The sequence below is a fragment of the Symsagittifera roscoffensis genome, chromosome 5 (genome assembly GCF_963678635.1).
Source record: "Symsagittifera roscoffensis chromosome 5, txSymRosc1.1, whole genome shotgun sequence".
NCBI lineage: Eukaryota > Metazoa > Xenacoelomorpha > Acoela > Convolutidae > Symsagittifera > Symsagittifera roscoffensis.
Window position 1 is genome coordinate 67,819,143 of NC_087066.1, and position 17,716 is coordinate 67,836,858.

General features: G+C 35.4%; 2 protein-coding genes across 4 annotated transcripts in view; both read right to left on the reverse strand.

Moving 5' to 3' along the window:
- Positions 1-2,763, reverse strand: part of LOC134845467 (serine/threonine-protein phosphatase 2A 65 kDa regulatory subunit A alpha isoform-like) — a 525,354-nt gene extending 522,591 nt beyond the window's left edge. For all 3 annotated transcript variants that reach the window (XM_063862358.1, XM_063862359.1, XM_063862360.1), the window contains exon 1: positions 2,753-2,763. The gene's annotated coding sequence lies outside the window, so the exon portion shown is untranslated. The remainder of the gene's footprint in view (positions 1-2,752) is intronic.
- LOC134845466 (glycogen debranching enzyme-like) overlaps positions 1-17,716 on the reverse strand; it is a 643,946-nt gene that overhangs the window by 603,125 nt on the left and 23,105 nt on the right. The window lies entirely within an intron of this gene.

Here is a 17,716-nt window from a genome sequence, read left to right on the forward strand (position 1 = left end):
TTAAAGTTCAAAATGCGAAATGTGTTATCTAAAACAGCGTTGTTTCTTCTGGTTTTTCATTCTATTGATGAAATGAAGCTAAGCAATTGCTATTCCCCATTACAAATAAATTAGGTATTAATTGTGTTCGCTGAAACTTAATCAAAAAATTGCCGGTTGAGCTTTTGATAGTATTTGCGAGATGTTAATTGCTTCCGATTTTCATTTTTCTTGTTCGACAACTTCAGTTGAGTCAAATTTTTCCAGTGCCATTTCAAGTTCACGAAAACATTCGACCCATGAGATCAATCTCCCCCTAAAAGACCAAGTGCACAACCTCCATCCTAAAATTAAACGGCAAGCTTAAACTGTAAGGCCTGCATGTACTATTCTTAAATTTGATTGGCTGAATTGTATATGTTTTAACCAAGGAAACTATCTCCCCCTATATCAGTTTAGGGGGAAGTTGTTCACTTGGTCCAAAAAAAAACATTTAAATCTTTCTTTTTCTAGTAAATTTGTGCGTTTCGTTTGGCTTTCCAGCTTTTTCTAACTGAAGTTTAGTGTGAAATGACAGAGTAAACGTGATGTGAGGATTAGGTACGTGAAGTTACTTAATAAAATTTAGCTACAGTTTTCAATTACTTTAGCCTTGAAAATGTTTCATATTGGCAGAACTTTTTCTATTTTAATTAGATGTTACCATGTATTTTAATAATTTGCCTCTTCTTGATATTGCTGCAAAGATGCCACCAATGAAATGAAACGTTTTGTGTGCAATTCGACAAGAAAAAAAAACAGAAATACGTTTAACGACACTACGCTGCGCTTATGAAAGATTACAATACATTTTGAAACAAGACTGCTCGTATCAGAGTTAAGCCCTGAGTGTTCCGATTGCCTTTTAAGGTCCATGGAGCAGAAATATCATGAAAAATTTGAATGTAGAAAAAAAATATATCTAATTTTTTTTTCAAATTTAAGATTTTTGTGAAAACACCCCCCAACACGCCATATAAAGTACAAAATGATAGATTGTCCAACAAATCTATTATGGCGAATAAGCTGCTTTCAACCAATTTTGAACTATTTCTAAGACGGGTTAAATATCCGCTTACGCGTTAATAGCGCAAAGTATATCGCGCGTTAACTGTCCCAAATTGGCAAAAAGGGCATTCTTTGATCTAAACCCCCATACATTTTGAAAAATGATCACAGGTAAAAATATCTGTTCAAATTTTAGCTCAGGACAACAAAACTTTTTTAAATGATATAAAAAAATTTGGTTAAACATGGTTAGTTAAAAATTTGTTCGAAATTTGTCTGAAAAAAGACCCCACCGAGAACAAATATACCGTTACTTTCGTTTCGAAAGTCGAAACAATAATTTATTTTAACCTTTCAAACTTAAAAACTATTTGCTAAAGCAAAGAAAACAAAAACCAATCACACGACCTAAACAAGTGTTTTCACTTCGTTCATTCGCAGTTAATCACTGAAAAATGTCCCAGCATGATCGGACAACGGTAATTAGTAATAAAAAAACGTATGCGTTTTTTGGCTTCTGTCAGGGAATTAGAAACAAAGTTCAAAAAAATAACATAATAACGGTTCAATTTATTTCAAAAGTAGGATCAGGTCGGGAAAGCATTAGTTTCTCATTCACCCCTTTCAGACTTCTCAAGACGTCCTGCGGTTTCTACGGACCGAGATTGGATTTTAATATGGCCAATGAGTTGCAATGGGCGATATGTTTGAAAAGGTTCCACAGTGGTTTCAAACTATGAGTTAACCGTCTTAAGAATAAATTAAATTTTAGATTCCCATGTTTTTTCATCAAAACGCTGAAAAAAAATGATCACGCTATGTCTAGCTGCAGAACAACCAAAACATGTATATAAAAAAACCTACCAAGCAACTGGTTTTTAGATTTATTAAATTATATATTAAAAATCTGGCCGAGAGAAAGTTGACAGCAAGCAACTGCTCTTTCCATATTTTATATCGAAACTTCTGTATCGTTCTGACTAGTGAAAATGGGGAGAAACATTGAATTCAGGTGTGTTTTAGTGTTATTTCATTTTGTATTTTCGTTTTCCTCGGAAAATCAGGTAATATTATTAATCATCGGAATGGTTTAGGTGATATATCATATATAATCACTTTCAGTTGTAGTTTGAACGTAGTTTAACTGTCGAGAGAAACTGATTTGAAATGTTTGAGTTTGGAAGAAGCTTTGAATTCAGGTGTGTTTTAGAGTTATTTCATTTTGTATTTTCGTTTTCCACGGAAAATCAGGTAAAATAATTAATCATTGGAATGGTTCAGGTGATAGAACATATTAAATCACTTTCAGTTGCAGTTTGAACTTTTTTTAACTGTCAAAAAAAAAACTGATTTGAATTGTATAATATTGGCCTTTTTTTTGAGCGCTGAAGCTTACAAAGCTTAATTAGGCTACATTTATGCCATTAGATGTTAGTTTTTTTGAAGTATAATTAGTTTTTGGAGTTTAGGGGGAGAATGTTCACGTGTTCCAAAGAACCATTGAAATCTTTCTGTTTCTAGTAAATTTGAGCGTTTTGTTTGGCTTTTCAGCTTTTTCTTACTGAAGCTTAGCGTGAAATGACAGAGTAAACGTGATCTGAGGATTAAAAATAGGTACATTAAGTTACTTAAATAAAATTTCGCTAAACTTTTTAATTTCTTTAGCCTTGAAAACGATTCATATTGGCAGTTTTTTTTTCTTTTTCAATTGGATGTTACCATGTATTTTAATAAGTTGCCAATGAAATGAAACGTTTTGTGTTTTAATTAGATGTTACCATGTATTTTAATAATTTGCCTAAAGAAGTCGTTCTTGATATTGCTGCAAAAATACCACCAATGAAATGAAACGTTTTGTGTGCAATTCGACAAGAAAAAAAAACAGAAATACGTTTAACGACACTACGCTGCGCTTATGAAAGAATACAATACATTTTGAAACAAGACTGCTCGTATCAGAGTTAAACCCTGAGTGTTCCGACTGCCTTTTACGGTCCATGGAGCAGTAATAACATTAAAAATTGGAATTAAAAAAATGAATTATTTTTTTTCTCAAATTTGAGATTTTTTGTGAAAACATCCCCCAACACGCCATATAAAGTACAAAATGATAGATTGCGCAACAAATCTATTATGGCAAAAAGCTGCCTACAACCAATTTTGAACTAGTTCTAAGACGGGTTAAATATCAGCTTACGCGTTAATAGCGCGAAGTATATCGCGCGTTAACTGTCCCAAATCGGCAAACAAGGCATTCTTTAAACTAAACCCCCATAAGTTTAAAAAAACGTTGTTTCTTCAGATTTTTCATTCCATTGATGAGATGAAGCTAAGCAATTGCTATTCCTAATTACAAATAAATTAAATATTAATTGTTTTCGCTGAAACTTCATAAAAAATGCCGATTGAGCTTTTGATAGTGTTTGCGAGATGTTAATTGCTTCCGGTTTTCATTTTTCTTGTTCCGACCATTTCAGTTGAGTCAAATTTTTCCAGTGCCAATTCAAGTTCAAGAAAAAATTCGGCCCATGAGATCAATCTCCCCCCAAAAGACCAAGTGAACAACCTCCAGTCCAAAATTAAAGGGCAAACTCAAACTGTAAGACCTGCATGTACTATTCTTAAATTTGATTGGCTGAATTGTATATGTTTTAACCAAGGGAAGTCTCTCCTGCCTAAATCAATTGAAATGTTTGAGTTTGGAAGAAGCTTTGAATTCAGGTGTGTTTTAGAGTTGTTTCATTTTGTATTTTCGTTTTCCATGGAAAATCAGGTAAAATAATTAATCATTGGAATGGTTCAGGTGATAGAACATATTAAATCACTTTCAGTTGCAGTTTGAACTTTTTTTAACTGTCAAAAAAAAAACTGATTTGAATTGTATAATATTGGCCTTTTTTTTGAGCGCTGAAGCTTACAAAGCTTAATTAGGCTACATTTATGCCATTAGATGTTAGTTTTTTTGAAGTATAATTAGTTTTTGGAGTTTAGGGGGAGAATGTTCACGTGGTCCAAAGAACCATTGAAATCTTTCTGTTTCTAGTAAATTTTAGCGTTTTGTTTGGCTTTTTGAGCTTTTTCTAACTGAAGTTTAGCGTGAAATGACAGAGTAAACGTGATCTGAGGATTAAAAATAGGTACATTAAGTTACTTAAATAAACCTTAGCTAAATTTTTTAATTACGTTAGCCTTGAAAATGATTCATATTGGCAGTTTTTGTTTCTGTTTTAATTGGAGGTTACCATGTATTTTAATAAGTTGCCTAAGTGAGTCGTTCATGATATTGCTGCAAAAATGCCACCAATGATATGTAACGTTTTGTGTGCAATTCGATAAGAAAAAAAACAGAAATACGTTTAATGACACTACGCTGCGCTGATGACAGAATACAACACATTTTGAAACAAGACTGCTCGTATCACGGTTAAGCCCTGAGTGTTCCGGTTGCCTTTTAAGGTCGATGGAGCAGTAATAACATGAAAAATTTAAATGTAAAAATATATATATATATATATTTTCAAATGTAAGATTTTGTGTGAAAACACGCCCCAACACTCCATATAAAGTACAAAATGATAGATTGTGCAACAAATCTATTATGGCGAATAAGCTGCTTTCAACCAATTTTGAACTATTTCTAATTCGGGTTAAATATCAGCTTACGCGTTAATAGCGCAAAGTATATTGCGCGTTAACTGTCCCAAGTTGGCAAAAAGGGCATTCTTTGAACTAAACCCCCATACATTTAGAAAAACGATCACAGGTAAAAATATCTGTTCAAATTTCAGCTCAGGACAACAATACTTTTTTGATATTTTGAATGATATGAAAAAATTTGGTTAAACATGGTTAGTTAAAAGTTTGTTCAAAATTTGTCTGAAAAAAGACTACGCCGAGCACAAATATACCGTTACTTTCGTTTCGAAAGTCGAAACAATAATATATTTTAACCTGTCAAATTTAAAAACTATTTTCTGAAGCAAAGAAAACAAAAACCAATCACACGAACTAAACAAGTGTTTTCACTTCGTTCATTCGCAATTAATCACTGAAAAATATCCCAGCATGATCGGAAAACAGTAATCAGTGTTAAAAAACGTATGTATTTTTTGGCTTCTGTCAGGGAATTAGAAAAAAGTTCAAAAAATAACATAATAACAGCTCGATTTATTTCAAAAGTAGGATCAGGTCGAGAAAGCATTAGTTTCTCATTCACCCCTTCAAACTTCTCAATCGAACGAACGTCCTGCGGGTTTCCACGGACCGGGATTGGATTTTCAATATGGCCAATGAGTTGCAATGGGCGAGATGTTTGAAAAGGCTCCACAGTGGTTTCAAATTATAAGTTAACCGTCTTAAGAATAAATTAAATTTTAGATTTCCCTGTTTTTTTTATCAAAAAGCTGGAAAAAATTTGATGCGCTAATTTGCTATGCTAGCAGCGAATTTTTTGCTGAAACCGCCAAAACATTTTTGACAAAAACTGGTAGTAAAACATTTTGGTAAAATAGTAGAAAAATTATTTTTGTGAATTTACTTCTGAACCTCAAAAGAAACGAGTTGCAAAAAAGGCCAGTTTTCCAATTCATTGATTTTTTTAGAAATGATCACGCTATGTCTGGCTGGAGAACAACCAAAACATTTCTAAAAAAAACCTACCAAGCAACTGCTTTTTAGATTTATTAAATTATATATTAGAAATCTGGCCGAGAGAAAGTTGACAGCAAGCAACTGCTCTTTCCATATTTTATATCGAGACTTCTTTATCGTTCTGACCAGTGAAAATGGGGAGAAACTTTGAATTCAGGTGTGTTTTAGTGTTATTTCATTTTGTATTTTGGTTTTCTTCGGAAAATCAGGCAACATAATTAATCATCGGAATGTTTTAGGTGATATATCATATATAATCATTTTCAGTTGTAGTTTGAACGTAGTTTAACTGTCGAGAGAAACTGATTTGAAATGGTTTGAGTTTGAGAGAAACTTTGAACTCAGGTGTGTTTAAGAGTTATTTCATTTTGTATTTTCGTTTTCCCCGGAAAATCAGGTAAAATATTTAATCATCGGAATGGTTTAGGTGATATATCATATTAAATCACTTTCAGTTGTAGTTTGAACTTTTTTAACTGTCGAGAGAAACTGATTTGAATTGTATAATTTTGGCTTTTTTTGAGCGCGGAGGCTTACAAAGCTTAATTAGGCTACATTTATGCCATTAGATGTTAGTCTTTTTGAAGTATAATTAGTTTTTGGAGTTTTTAAGCCCCAATTTGTGAATCGATAAGAAAAATTCAACGAACTACTGCAAAAAAAAATGAAATATTATTTGAAAATTTTTGTAACGAATTTTTTTGTTTTTCTAGTATTTTTTTACGAAAATTGTTTTCCCATCGGCCTATTTAACTATCAAGGTCAAATATAGTTCAGCTCTATTTTTTCATTCAAACCTTTTTTTATCTACCACGCAGAAAAAACTATCTGTAACTCTTGTAATGTTTTGGCTTTTCGACAGATCAACATAGGGACTTCTAAAACATGAGCCAAGTGATGTTTCTTAAGCAAGGCAAAATACGATTTAGATTAACCGTGCAAAATTTTTTTCATCAAACATGCAAAAAATTATACGTTGAAAAAGCCTTAAAATGTCAACAGAGTCTTGAACATTTGTCACAGGAAACATCAACTAAAAAAAAGATGTTTTTGGTGGAAAGAAAGCATGTTTTGAATGATAAGACACTTTATTTACATGTGAGCTCAGTTGAAAACGCATGTTAATCTCGTATCAGGTTTAAGCACTGAGTGTTCCTATTGCCTTTTAAGGTCGATGGAGCAGTAATAACATGAAAAATTTAAATGTAAAATATATATATATATATATATATATATATATATATATATATATATATTTCAAATTTAACATTTTTTGTGAAAACATCCCCCAACAAGCCACATAAAGAACAAAATGATAGATTGTGCAACAAATCTACTATGGCGCATAATGTGCTTTCAACCAATTTTGAACTAGTTCTAAGACGGGTCAAATATCCGCTTACGCGTTAATAGCGCAAAGTGTATCGCGCGTTAACTGTCCCAAATTGGCAAAAATGGCATTCTTTGAACTAAACCCCCAAACATTTTGAAAAATGATCACAGGTAAAAATATCTGTTCAAATTTCGGCTCAAGACAACAATGCTTTTTTGAATGATATGAAAAAACTTGGTTAAACATAGTTAGTTAAAAATTTGTTCGAATATTGTCTGAAAAAAGACCACACCGAGCACAAATATACCGTTACTTTCGTTTCGAAAGTCGAAACAATAATATATTTTAACCTGTCAAACTTAAAAACTATTTTCTGAAGCAAAGAAAACAAAAACCAATCACACGACCTAAACAAGTGTTTTCACTTCGTTTATTCGCAATTAATCACTGAAAAATATCCCAGCATGATCGGACAAGAGTAATCAGTGTTAAAAAAACGTATGCACTTTAAACTAAACCCCCCATAAATTTTTTAAAAAATGATTGCAGGTTAAAATATCTGTTAAAATTTAATTTCAAGAGAGCAATACTTTTCGAATGATAAAAAAGAATTCTGTTTAAAAGGCTAGTTACAAATTTGTTCGAAATTTGTCTGAAAAAAAACCACCCCGAGCACAAATATTCCGCTACTTTCGTTACGAAAGTCGCAACAACAGGACTGCCAGTATCAGGGCAAAACCCTAAATATTCTGACTGCCTGTTAATGTCTAGGCGTTTTAGTTTTGAAAGCTTAGTTAAAATTCAAAATGCGAAATGTGTTATCTACAACAGCGTTGTTTCTTCAGATTTTTCATTCTATTGATGAGATGAAGCTAAGCAATTGCTATTCTCTATTACAAATAAGTTAGGTATTAATTGTGTTCGCTGAAACTTTATAAAAAAATGCCGGTTGAACTTTTGATAGTATTTGCGAGATGTTAATTGCTTCCGATTTTCATTTTTCGTGTTCGGACAACTTCAGTTGAGTCAAATTTTTCCAGTGCCAACTCAAGTTCAAGAAAAAATTTGGCCCATGAGATCAATCTCCCCCTAAAAGACCAAGTGCACAACCTCCATCCTAAAATTAAACGGCAAGCTCAAACTGTAAGGCCTGCATGTACTATTCTTAAATTTGATTGGCTGAATTGTATATGTTTTGACCAAGGGAACTCTCTTCTCCCTAAATCAGTTTAGGGGGAGATTGTTCACTTGGTCCAAAAAACCATTCAAATTTTTCAGTTTCTAGTAAATTTTAGCGTTTTGTTTGGCTTTTCAGCTTTTTCTAACTGAATTTTAGCGTGAAAAGACAGAGTAAACGTGATCTGAGGATTAAAAGTAGGTACCTCAAGTTACTTAAATAAAATCTAGCTAAACTTTTTAATTACTTTAGCCTTGAAAATGATTCATAGTGGCAGTTTTTGTTTCTATTTCAATTGGATGTTACCATGTTTTTTAATAAGTTGCCTAAGGTGAGTCGTTCATGATATTGCTGCAAAAATGCCACCAATGAAACGAAATGTTTTGTGTGCAATTCGATAAGAAAAAAACAGAATTATGTTTAATGACACTACGCTGCGCTGATGAAAGAATACAACACATATTGAAACAAGACTCCTCGTATCAGGATTAAGCCTTGAGTGTTCCGATTGTCTTTTAAGGTCGATGGAGCAGTAATAACATGAGAAAAATTAAATGTAAAAATATATATATATATATTTTTTCAAATTTAAATTTTTTTTGTGAAAACACCCTCCAAGTACAAAGTGATAGATTGTGCAACAAATCTATAATGGCGAATAAGCTGCTTTCAACCAATTTTGAACGATTTCTAAGACGGGTTAAATATCCGCTTACGCGTTAGTAGCGCGAAGTATATCGCGCATTAACTGTCCCAAATTGGCAAAAAAGGCATTCTTTGAACTAAACCCCCATACATTTTGAAAAATGCTCACAGTTAAAAACATCTGTTCAAATTTCAGCTCAGGACAACAATACTTTTTTGAATGATATGAAAAAATTTGGTTAAACATGGTTAGTTAAAAATTGGTTCAAAATTTGTCTGAAAAAAGACCACACCGAGCACAAATACCGTTACTTTCGTTTCGAAAGTCGAAACAATAATATATTTTAACCTGTCAAATTTAAAAAACTATTTTCTGAAGCAAAGAAAACAAAAACCAATCACACGACCTAAACAAGTGTTTTCACTTCGTTCATTCGCAATTAATCACTGAAAAATATCCCAGCATGATCGGAAAACAGTAATCAGTGTTAAAAAAACGTATGTATTTTTTGGCTTCTGTCAGGGAATTAGAAAAAAGTTCAAAAAATAACATAATAACTGCTCAATTTATTTCAAAAGTAGGATCAGGTCGGGAAAGCATTAGTTTCTCATTCACCCCTTCAGACTTCTCAATCGAACGAACGTCCTTCGGGTTTCCACGGACCGAGATTGGATTTTCAATAGGGCCAATGAGTTCCAATGGGCGAGATGTTTGAAAATGTTCCAGAGTGATTTCAAATTATAAGTTAACCGTCTTAAGAATAAATTAAATCTTAGATTCCCATGTTTTTTCATCAAAAAGCTGAAAAAAATAGGATGCGCTAATTTGCTATGCTAGCAGCAAATTATTTGCTGAAACCGCCCTAACATTTTTGACAAAAACTGGTCGTAAAATATTTTGGTAAAAAGGTAGAAAAATTAATTTTGTGAATTCACTTCTGAACCTCAAAAAAACGAGTTGCAATCACGCTATGTCTGGCTGCATAACAACCAAAACATTTATATAAAAAAAACCTACCAAGCAACTGACTTTTAGATTTATTAAATTATATATTAAAAATCTGGACGAGAGAAAGTTGACAGCAAGCAACTGCTCTTTCGATATTTTATATCGAGACTTCTTTATCGTTCTGACCAGTGAAAATGGGGAGAAACTTTGAATTCAGGTGTGTTTTAGTGTTATTTCATTTTGTATTTTCGTTTTCTTCGGAAAATCAGGTAATATAATAAATCATCGGAATGGTTTAGGTGATATGTCATATATAATCACTTTCAGTTGTAGTTTGAGCGTAGTTTAACTGTCGAGAGAAACTGATTTGAAATGTTTGAGTTTAGGAGAAACTTTGAATTCAGGTGTGTTTTAGAGTTATTTCATTTTGTATTTTCGTTTTCCCCGGAAAATCAGGTAAAAAAATTAATCATCGGAATGGTTTAGGTGATATATCATATTAAATCACCTTCAGTTGTAGTTTGAACTTTTTTTAACTGTCGAGCGAAACTGATTTGAAATGTATAATTTTGGCCTTTTTTTGAGCGCGGAGGCTTACAAAGCTTAATTAGGCTACATTTATGCCATTAAATGTTAGTTTTTATGAAATATATTTAGTTTTTGGAGTTTTTAAGCCCCACTTTGTGAATCGATAAGAAAAATTCAACGAAATACTGCAAAAAAAAATGAAATATCGTTTGAAACTTTTTTTAACGATTTTTTTTTTGTTTTTCCAATAATTTTCTACGAAAACTGTTTTCCCATCGGCCTAATTAACTATGAATGTCAAATATAGCTCAGCTCTATTTTTTTCATTCAAACCTTTTTTTATCGTGACACGCATGAAAAACTATTTGTAATGTTTTGGCTTGTAATGTTTTGGCTTTTCAACAGATCAACATAGGGACTTCTGAAACATGTGCCGAGTGATATTTCTTAAGCAAGGCAAAATACGATTTAGACTAACCGCGCAACATTTTTTTCGTCAAACATGCAAAAAATTATACGTTGAAAAAGCCTTAAAATGTCAACATACAGTCTTGAACATTTGTCAGAGAAAACACCAACTAAAAAGTAGATGTTTTTGGAGGAAACAAAGCATGTTTTAAAAGATAAGACACTTTATTTACATGTAAGCTCAATGGAAAACGCATGTTAATTTCCCCATAACTGATTCATTTCACTTTACCCTCAATTTGCGGTAAGTAAACCATCATAAATTCAATTTTCATACGATACAGTCGCTTTCCAGCTGTCGCGAATATTCACTCTGGTCCGACTCATAACCTAAGAAAACTAAGTACAATGGCTGAGCCTACTACAGAAAGTCAAACACCATCAGCTATGGATAATATGAACGACCTCAAAAAATCTGTTTGCGAGTTCTGAAAGGACAATATTGTCAAGTCAGCTACCTTTATGCTAAACTCAATTGTAACCAAGACGAATTGAGCACTAAAACAACCGAGCTTGAGCCTTTCTTAACTCAATCCTCAACTGATGATCACGAGATGCTTGATGCTACCACTGTTGATGCAGAAATTGATCAAGTATTCGATCAACGTCAGAAAACACAGCAGGCTGCTAGCCATACTCTACGAGCCGCAAGGATAACGATAGCGGCATCAAGTCAGACTATCAACCCTGTTCCAGATATGCAGATTGAACCTACAAGGATCACACCAAAATTGCAGTAGATCAATCTGCCTAGTTTCAATCTTGACTTCGATCGACTCATGGTGTTCTTAGACAACAGCGTCATGTCTTTAGAGGTGGTCGAAGGATCTCATTCTATACCGCGTAAACCTGAGCGTGAGCAGCGGATATTGTTAACAGAAAACAACCGATCTCATAAAAATGGCTTCTGTTTACCAGTGTAAAATTTAAAATAGCCAAAAGCGACATCCAATATGGCAGTGTGCGAAATACAGATCGATGACAACATCAAAAAAAAAGAATTTCGTGACCAGCAATATGAAGTGCTTCAATTGTTTGCCTGCCAGTCACGGCATCCAGCAATGCCTTCAACGTCGCTGTGTAAGATATGTCAAAGAAGCATCATACAAATTTTCATGGCAGTTCTAGCCAGCCCAATTCTCATCTAGCAGCGACAAAAGATGCTCTTCAAATCAACCGAACTGGAGCTTTCACAGTTCTTCCAACGGCAAACGTCGAAGTTCGATCTCAGAACGGTCGAGTTGATCACTTGAGGGCGCTGATTAACAATTGTGCTCAGACGAACGTCATCACCCTACAGACCATTCACCGGGTTGGCATCAAACCAACAGAAGCTCCAAATCGCAAAAATGGAGTAAACCAGAAGAACAATATGTCTACCCATGATCGAATGAATCTCACAATTCTACCAAAGCCTGTTTACAATCTCAGTTTTTTGTATGGTGTTGGAAAACATCAAGGATCACTAGCATCCAAATACACAAATCGCAACCACAGAGCTACGAAAGGTCAGCAACTACAACTTAGCAAATTCAGCTTTCGACAAGCCCAACACAACTGATCTCCTGCTTGGACAATCCGCCAGCACGCATATTAAGAAGTCATGGAAAGTCAAGGAAGGAACTATAGTGCTAACCGACACAAGCTTTGGTTGGACAGTCTCAGGATAGCGATCACAGAGTCACAATACGAAGACACTCGCACAATATGGAATCAACTTCCTTGACAGCCAGTCCATCACATTTGACAGACTCTGGGAAACTGAAGATATTCTTTCATCTCCAGAATCCCAACACTCATCAAACGAGCTTGCGTAGATCCGACTTTTCTAGCAGCCTACGACGTATGGCTCAGACGGACAAGCTATGGTGAGATTGCGCAGCAACAAATCACAGATCTACGAGGAAATTAACCATGAATGATTGCCCGATATTGGTCACTCAGCACGCAAAGCTTTCCGGCAATTCGTTTCAAACGAAAGGAAGCTGTGACAGAATCGTGAAGCCAAGAACGAAAATAATTACTTCCACCAAGACATGATTGACACTGGCCATATCGAGAAGGTATCTGTGACATCAATTTCTGCCAGTCGGGAAGTACTTCATCATGCCTCATTATGCAGTTTGGAAGTCCGATTCAGTAACAACAAGTGCAGAATTGTTTTCAACGGATCAGCTCCAACTTTAAATGTAAATTCATTAAAATATTGTCTACTAGTTGCTCCCAAGCAACAGCAGTACCTTCATCATCCTCTTCCGGTTCCGATTCTACAAAATTGCACTATCTGGTGATATTACCAAGATGTACAGGCAAATAGAAAGACAGAAATCTACATCAGGTCTACTGGGGAAGAGAAGAAAAGAAATCAAGTGAGAAGTTCCGAATAACTCCTGCCATCTACGGTATAGCTTCAAGTAGCTTTCCCGCCATAGAAGTCTTTTCAGACAGGGCCGACAACAGATGATGAATAGACAAAGCTAGCAATTGGCGAGTCCTTCTACGTGGACGACTATGTTGGTGGTGAAGATACTAAAGAACAAGCTATCAGAATGCGCCAGTGTCTCTCAGAAACTCTAGAAAGCCTGCCTCTAGAACAGCAAGGTTGTCATGAACGATATTACCGACAAATTGCGTTAGGACAAAGTTATTCTAAGCAGAAAATGACCACAGCGTCAAAACTCTGGTGATCAATTGGCATCCAGTTTCTGATTGTTTTCAGAAACGGCATATGGACAAAGTGGATTCACTGAACACCATAGACATACCCCAAGGCACTGCAAACCTTATCAAGCCCGCAAAAGTCCCGAGTGTTGATTTTGAAGCAATTCCAATTGTTGGCGAAAAGGTCAAAATGTGGCCACGATCAAGTCCGCAGATGCCAAGGAAAGAGGAACATCTGTAAACACGCACCTGGTGCATTCAGACTTCTGCAGTTAGCCTATGAGTGGCTAGATTTTTGAAAAGGATCAAAGTGTTTTAAGATTGATTTCACGAGTTCCCAATTCACACTCTTGTCAACTCCGGACGCTTGGAAAGTACTGAAAAAGAAAACAAAGAGCAATCAAAGATTGCCGGTCGCATTCACTATGGTTACCACAACACAACTGCACATAGACCAAAGTTTTTAGGTCGATTTAACCCAAAAAGTGGACAACTTTGAACGAAGTTTTCGACTGAAAAACAGTTTTAAAAAATGGAGATCAAACCGGCTATCAGCACGCTTCACTTGCATACCCCATTGACAGGAATTATCGAACTGCCTCCTGCAAGAATTTTTGGCTAAAATCAAGCCGACTTCACAGGAGATATAATGTGGTCAACTTCGACGGAAATTTCCAAATTGAAAAATTCAAAAACCAACTCGCTGAAAAGATCAGGGACGCAATTGAACCATGCTTCAAAATAATTTAAAACGAAAAAAAGAGTGTCACCTAAAATTGTCCAATTTTCAGAAAACACAAACATGACTCCACTCAGCATCCTCTGGTCAGCTAAATCGCGCTAAAAAGAGAAGAAAGACATACATAGATCCATTTACATTGATTGAGAGCAGCTCAATAGCTCTGCCCGAAAGCTTTCGAAAACTTACGATCACCCGCCGGATGATAGCAATCAACTTGGGACGAGTTTTTGATCCCCTTGGATAGTGACCCCTGAAACAATAATGCCAAAGATTCTATTCCAAAAAACTTGGGCTGGAGATTTGGAATGGGATAAAGATATTGGGGCACAAATAGCGAACCAAATAGCGAACGTATCTCGGTACTTGGCCAAGGACAGCTGTCATCAAGTCATCTTCATCTCTTCTGCGACGCATCGGAAATGGCTTACGGAGCAGCTATTTTTGCCAGAACAACTTCACACGCAGGATTTCACACTCCATTGCTAGACAACAAGTCACGACTTGCACCAAGGAAGACCGTTTGCATTCAAAGACTTGAGCTTTGTTCAAAAGTTCTGGGCTGTGTAAACTTGCAATTGGTGGTATATGTCAGCGCCTGGTGTGATTCAACTATAGCGCTTACTTGGATCAGATCAACTCCAAACTAGTATTCTTTTTTGTGGACAACGGTATCTCTAAAATTCAACAGATGCTACCCGCCGACAAGTGGAATCACGTTCAGACTCATCAAAACCCAGTCGATCATACAACTCGACCAGTAGCAGCATCTGAACTACAAAATTTGCAGCTTTGGTGGTCAGGACTCTCTTGGTTGCAGAGAGATCAAGTTTGTACTCCATCACAACCCACAATTTTCGAAGCAAATGAAGAGAAGAACGAGCTCAAACGGTCATTCGACGAAACCATCCTGGTCTCTCAGGCAGTTGGTAGGGAGGAAACCAAGTAAGCACCAAAAGCAACCAGGACTAAACGTCGGATAGACAAAAACAGCGGAAAGGTCTTTGGAGCGATAGGGATCTTTTGATAAATGTCTACGGACTGGAGCCTTTGTCGCAAAGTTCATCCTGAATCTCCTGAAGAACAACACCGACGATCGTAATCAGCTTCGATACTTATGATTAAAACTTCTTGTACGAGATGTTAGGGGAAGCAATGAAAGCAATCAGAAACGGACAAGATATTAGCCGGACATCAAGCCTCCTTCAGCAACATCCATTGATGGACGTTGATGGATTGCTAAAATTGGTGGAAGACGAGCAGCTGCTGATTGCCTGAACGAGAAAGCAAATTTCAGATGCTCTTGCCTCTAAACACTCATTTTTCGAGAACTGTGATTCGCCATAGTCAATTTGTTCAATTACACTATGTACGGAATGCCATATTTACTCAAACTCTGCAGCACTTCTGGATCATACGAGTCAAGACGATGGCGTAAGCAATGATAGGCAACTGCATAACTCGCTTCAGGTTCCTTAGTAGTGCAATGAATCAGCTGATGGAGGATTACCCTGGTGAGAGTGTCAACCCATCACCACCATTCTTCTGTGTTGGTATCGCCGGACTAATGTACTATAAGGAAGCCGATAAACTATTAGGAAGCCGACTAAAACTAAGGAAGCTGATAAAGTGTTACATAGTATTTTTCATGTGATTTTCTACTAAAGCAATCTACTTGAAGAATGTTTGGAGCTTATCAGAAGGCTCATTGGTTGACGAGGATGCCCCAGGCAGATCTCCTTCGATAATCGAACCAAGTCCATCGGATCGCTCAACGAGCTAATTCAAGTGAAGAGACTTCTACAGGATAGAGGCAAGATAGACAGCCTCTCTGATCATGTTCGAGACTTAGGTATCAATTAGATTACTGTACCTGCAAGGGCTACAAGTTTCGGAGGGCTAGGTGAAGCTGCTGTTAAGTCAATGAAACTGCTTTCACAAGACAAAAGGCAATGGAGGAAAACTAGAACTTGATAAGATGCACACAGTGTTTTGTAATATAGAAGCTATACTCCACTCAAGACCGATCACAAAAATCTCGGATGATTTCAAAGACACTGTGCCACTCACTCCATCAATGCTGCTAATGGTTTCAAGTCAAGTCGATCTCCCATTGTTGCTGATCCTACCATTGATGAACTTAATGAAGATGAGAAATGCCCGAGAAAAAGATTCAACTAATTGCACTAACTGATTGCAGAAGTCTGGAAGAAATGGACTTTTGAGTATCTAACAGCTATGCAACAACGCAATAAGAACCGTGTTGAAACAAAACTTGAAAAAAGGAGATCTAGTATGCAGAACTGATGATGATAACCCCCCTTTATTATGGCCAATTATATTCGTTGAAAATGTATATGCCGGACACGATAGTCTAGTGAGGGTAGTGCAATTTAAAACAGCGAATAGAAAGCTTAGTACACGACCAATTTTAAGATTACGGAAATTGATAATGAAAGACGATGAACGATAAAACAATAAATTAAATTGGTTGATCAGCGATCAACGCGGGCAGCAATTTTGGAGTAAGCAAAGCATGTTTTAAATAAGATAATTTGTTCACTTGTAAGCTCAATTAAAAACCCATATTAATTTTCCCCTAATTAATTCATTCCATTTTACCCGCAATTTGTAGTAACTAATCATCATTAATTCAACTTTCATACGAAACAGTCGCTTTCCATCTATCCCGAAATATTCAGATGTCTTGAACGAAAACCAAATTCAAAAACTGACAAGTACTGAAAAACATAATTGATAGGATAATTTTTAGCACCAATTAGCTTGCCTGATTTTACTCTTTTTTGATACCTTTGTTGATACCTTTTTTCCTTTCAATTCTAAACTGCTGATTGTTCATTTCAACAAAATTGACTTTGGTTTTAGCAAGTCTACTAACTGACGTTTTTTAACATGCACATGTCCTGACTTGAACACGTATTTTTCAGTCCAAATATATTTAGTTTCAATAGCTGCATTTGACATTCAAGGTGAGCAACCAATGCATGTACAATCACTCACCAAGGATGAACAATCTTTAATTATGCTTCAATGAATATTCAAAATGCATCAACATCCCATCCCCGGATATATTGCGAGATATCTCTAAAAGCCATCGAAATTTTACTGTTTCAAACGTTTATGTTTATCGCATTGAAATGGAATGCAGTTTGTGGAAATTGAAACGTGTTTTGAAAAATAAGGCTAGCAATATTCATATTTTGTCGAATCAAACGCAAAAAGTATAATTGCACTCTTTGAAATATGGATTGAGTTGCCGCGCTCAAATACGTCGCGCCTTGAGAAACAGAAGAATACAGTTTCACGCAATATTGAATGCAGCAAATAAAAAAACTAACAATTTGAGAATTCCGAAACTTTAGGAAAAAATCCCTTCTTAAATATTTTTCTACGAGCTCCCGTATCTTTAAAAGGGAGCTAAAATGTATCTCAAAAACTTGATTTTCGATAAACTTTGCTTTATAATATGTGATTTTGTTTGGAAGAAAGAGGACTGACCGTTTAAAAATACGCTAAAAA